The sequence below is a fragment of the Lissotriton vulgaris genome, unplaced genomic scaffold, assembly GCF_964263255.1.
Source record: "Lissotriton vulgaris unplaced genomic scaffold, aLisVul1.2 SCAFFOLD_301, whole genome shotgun sequence".
Lineage (NCBI taxonomy): Eukaryota > Metazoa > Chordata > Amphibia > Caudata > Salamandridae > Lissotriton > Lissotriton vulgaris.
The window spans coordinates 935,001-940,000 of NW_028244321.1; the positions used below are offsets into that span (position 1 = coordinate 935,001).

The window sequence follows — 5,000 nt, forward strand, 5'->3', positions numbered from 1 at the left end:
CTAGCCATGGTGCTTGCTTCATCATAATTAGGCATGCAGTCATTAGCCACAGCTCTGATTATGGGTCACTGAGGTCAGTTTCAATAATTCCTCAAAAACCTAACGATGCAGTCCCCCCTAACTGTGTAGTTATCTTGCTTTACTGCTGTTTGTGTGATTAGCTGGGAGGAGCTCACGGCAGCATCCTCCCAATAAAAGTGTAGATGGACCGTTCCTTAACTCTTTCTTGCTTCAAATACAGATGGCTTGAGGAGGTACAGGGGAGATGCAGGTCTAATAAACAAAATAGAATATCTGCGCCAGGTGTGTTTCTCTGCATTGGTGTCCCATCACAGGCCCACCAGTGTATGTGTGATCTTTGACTCCTGCCAGTTCACAAGCAGGCGGCCAGGAAACGGTTTCAGCCTATCAACCACTGAGGAGATAAAGCCTTTGTATAAGGAATGAGGAAGCAATGAACACATTCAGCCTATCACAGGAGTAGCCCTGAGTGTTCCGAATTATAATTTCTTCATGTCACTGTACGTTATTGAGCCCAAGTAGCTCGCCGTGATCGTATAGTGGTTAGTACTCTGCGTTGTGGCCGCAGCAACCTTGGTTCGAATCCGAGTCACGGCATTGTGGTTGGCAATGTCACGGCAGTGGGGTTTTTCCTTTACAGAATTCCCAAATGTACCAGTTGTTTTTGTAAAATGTCTATTAAAAACAGATCCTTTTCAATATTTAAACGATCTAACAACAAATTATTTAAACACACATGATTATAAGATGTAGGTGTACTGTACTTACTGACATAAATTATCGTTCTTGAACATATTTGCGGTAAGGGGAGCGGAGCTCTCCCCCAGGCCAATCAGAATGCAGATGAATGCAGTTGCAGTTGAGTAACCTGTGTTGTGGCTGTCTACAGGGAATGCACATATGTAGCTGTCTCGCAGCCCAATCCAGACGTCAATCGAAGACAGGTTTCAATGCAAATAGAGCAGTAAGTGCAGAGAAATGCTCACTCTCTAAAAATGGCATTTATACAATAGTAAGATTAAATCCAACCTCACCAGTAGATAGGATTTATCAATAAATAAATAAAGCTTCTCCTCTCTGATATGGAATTACCCCCCAAAAAGTATAAGGGAATACCCAATGCTAACCTATGAGAGGGGCAGACCTCACAGTAGTGAAAAATGTAATAGACTGTTTGATACTACTAGGACATACAAACTACCACAGTACATGTCTTACCTTTTACTTACATAGCATGATGCCCCTAGGACTACCTAGGGCCTACCTTAGGGGTTACTGATATGTAATAAAATTGGAGTTTAAGGCTTGGCAAGTAGTTTTAAATGTCAAGTCGAAGTGGCAGTACACTGCAGCACAGGCACTGCAGTAGCAGGCTTGAGACAGGTTTGAAATGCTATTTCTTTGGGCGGCACAATCAGTCCCTGGGTATATGGTATACCACTTTACAAGGGGCTTTCAAGTAAATTAAATCTGTCAGTCAGGTATACTCCAATTATACACATGATTAGGGAAGAAGCACATGCACTTCAGCACTGATTAGTAGCGATAAAGTGATCAGAGTCCTAAGGCCAACAAAAAGATACAGCAAAATGGGGAGGTGAAAAGCAATAAGGTGGGGTTGGGACCACCTTAAGAATGCAAGGTCTAACAAAAACGAACTAAGGATAACATGAGTAAAACATCAGGTTTCTCTACAGCATTTGGTGAGACAAGTGGGCCTTCTTTTATCTTCCATAAATGCAATCCTTCCCGTACCCCTTTATTATATAGCTCTTCAAGGAAAAAATATAAAGCACTTACAAAGGAGCCTCAAATACTCAAAGATGGTAGACTTCTTTAATATGGGACATATACTAAAAGCAGCACGAAAACAGAGTGCAATAGGGTCCAAAAAACTTGAGTGACCCATGAGAGTATGCATGCAAGCCTATGGTATTCCAAACTAGAGATATACGCATGCAATTTTTGTTTTTAGGAGAGAATGTGCCTGCTGAAAAAAACCTTATTTTTAAAAAGTGCATTGCAGAATATCAGGAATTTGCTGTGGGACACCTTGAAAACTTGCATACAGATTATGTGCACACACCTTGCAGTCAGTTGTTGTGGCCGAGTGGTTAAGGCAATGGACTAGAAATCCATTGGGGTCTCCCCGCGCAGGTTCGAATCCTGCCGACAACGAGAATCTTTTTAACATCGGCTACAATTTCAGAAGTTAACCTTTAGTATTTCTTCCATGTCAGTTTTATAAATAGGTGGCATATTTTGGTGTCACTATTGCCATATCACATATTTATTATCGCTCCCCCTTTCATATCTTTGCTATAACTCTCGTCCTTCATTAGCGCTGGTGCAAACGCTTCAAATTATTATACCCTGGCTCTCTCGGTCATACCTGTGCATGCACTTGAAACTTACTTTACCAATAAAAGAAGCAAATAGAGAAATAAAATAAAAGTGCTAGCTGGATTAGGCAAACACACTTCATAAAACTGCATTTTCTTTTCTATTCTCCCCCGTGTTACAAGCTTAACTGCTCCCTGTGTAATTTCTCTTAACCTGCTGTTCCTGGAAGAGAATTTCATCTACAAGCTCTTTCTGTGTTTTTTCCTAGTCTTTTCTTTCCCTTTTCTTAGATTTGTAACTGTTCCTTTACGTGCTCTATTTAGGCGCCATTAATCTCATTTGAGCTCCTTGTACCTACTGCTGTTTTCTCCACACCTCATACTGTCTTTTCCCTCTTTCTCTCTTTCTCTGCGGTTGGTGGCTACTTTCCAAAGCGTCTGATGCCCCAATGTTCCTTCGTCTTGTTGTCAGACGTGAATTTGAAAAGCAACAAAATTAACAAGCCTTTACCACTCACACATGGCAGAAGTTTATACTTTAATTCAATGAGCTAAGAAAAGTGTGTTGTGGGGCCCCTACGAGCCATGGTGCTTGCTTCATCATAATTAGGCATGCAGTCATTAGCCACAGCTCTGATTATGGGTCACTGAGGTCAGTTTCAATAATTCCTCAAAAACCTAACCATGCAGTCCCCCCTAACTGTGTAGTTATCTTGCTTTACTGCTGTTTGTGTGATTAGCTGGGAGGAGCTCACGGCAGCATCCTCCCAATAAAAGTGTAGATGGACCGTTCCTTAACTCTTTCTTGCTTCACATACAGATGGCTTGAGGAGGTACAGGGGAGATGCAGGTCTAATAAACAGAATAGAATATCTGCGCCAGGTGTGTTTCTCTGCATTGGTGTCCCATCACAGGCCCACCAGTGTATGTGTGATCTTTGACTCCTGCCAGTTCACAAGCAGGCGGCCAGGAAACGGTTTCAGCCTATCAACCACTGAGGAGATAAAGCCTTTGTATAAGGAATGAGGAAGCAATGAACACATTCAGCCTATCACAGGAGTAGCCCTGAGTGTTCCGAATTATAATTTCTTCATGTCATTGTACGTTATTGAGCCCAAGTAGCTCGCCTTGATCGTATAGTGGTTAGTACTCTGCGTTGTGGCCGCAGCAACCTCGGTTCGAATCCGAGTCACGGCATTGTGGTTGGCAATGTCACGGCAGTTGGGTTTTTCCTTTACAGAATTCCCAAATGTACCAGTTGTTTTTGTAAAATGTCTATTAAAAACAGATCCTTTTCAATATTTAAACGATCTAACAACAAATTATTTAAACACACATGATTATAAGATGTAGGCATACTGTACTTACTGACATAAATTATCGTTCTTGAACATATTTGCGGTAAGGGGAGCGGAGCTCTCCCCCAGGCCAATCAGAATGCATATGAATGCAGTTGCAGTTGAGTGACCTGTGTTGTGGCTGTCTACAGGGAATGCACATATGTAGCTGTCTCGCAGCCCAATCCAGACGTCAATCGAAGACAGGTTTCAATGCAAATAGAGCAGTAAGTGCAGAGAAATGCTCACTCTCTAAAAATGGCATTTATACAATAGTAAGATTAAATCCAACCTCACCAGTAGATAGGATTTATCAATAAATAAATAAAGCTTCTCCTCTCTGATATGGAATTACCCCCCAAAAAGTATAAGGGAATACCCAATGCTAACCTATGAGAGGGGCAGACCTCACAGTAGTGAAAAATGTAATAGACTGTTTGATACTACTAGGACATACAAACTACCACAGTACATGTCTTACCTTTTACTTACATAGCATGATGCCCCTAGGACTACTTAGGGCCTACCTTAGGGGTTACTGATATGTAATAAAATTGGAGTTTAAGGCTTGGCAAGTAGTTTTAAATGCCAAGTCGAAGTGTCAGTACACTGCAGCACAGGCACTGCAGTAGCAGGCTTGAGACAGGTTTGAAATGCTATTTCTTTGGGCGGCACAATCAGTCCCTGGGTATATGGTATACCACTTTACAAGGGGCTTTCAAGTAAATTAAATCTGTCAGTCAGGTATACTCCAATTATACACATGATTAGGGAAGAAGCACGTGCACTTCAGCACTGATTAGTAGCGATAAATTGATCAGAGTCCTAAGGCCAACAAAAAGATACAGCAAAATGCGGAGGTGAAAAGCAATAAGGTGGGGTTGGGACCACCTTAAGAATGCAAGGTCTAACAAAAACGAACTAAGGATAACATGAGTAAAACATCAGGTTTCTCTACAGCATTTGGTGAGACAAGTGGGCCTTCTTTTATCTTCCATAAATGCAATCCTTCCCGGACCCCTTTATTATATAGCTCTTCAAGGAAAAAATATAAAGCACTTACAAAGGAGCCTCAAATACTCAAAGATGGTAGACTTCTGTAATATGGGCCATATACTAAAAGCAGCACAAAAACAGAGTGCAATAGGGTCCAAAAAACTTGAGTGACCCATGAGAGTATGCATGCAAGCCTATGGTATTCCAAACTAGAGATATACACATGCAATTTTTGTTTTTAGGAGAGAATGTGCCTGCTGAAAAAAACCTTATTTTTAAAAAGTGCATTGCAGAATATCAGGAA

The 5,000-nt window shown here is 41.4% G+C and overlaps 2 non-coding genes across 2 annotated transcripts; both read left to right on the forward strand.

The window, feature by feature from the left end:
• The first annotated feature begins 546 nt into the window (after positions 1–546).
• On the forward strand, positions 547–618 carry TRNAH-GUG (transfer RNA histidin (anticodon GUG)). The gene has a single exon. It is a non-coding gene; the product is annotated as a tRNA-His (tRNA).
• Positions 619–2,117: 1,499 nt separating this feature from the next.
• TRNAS-AGA (transfer RNA serine (anticodon AGA)) lies at positions 2,118–2,199 on the forward strand. The gene has a single exon. It is a non-coding gene; the product is annotated as a tRNA-Ser (tRNA).
• Positions 2,200–5,000: the final 2,801 nt, after the last annotated feature.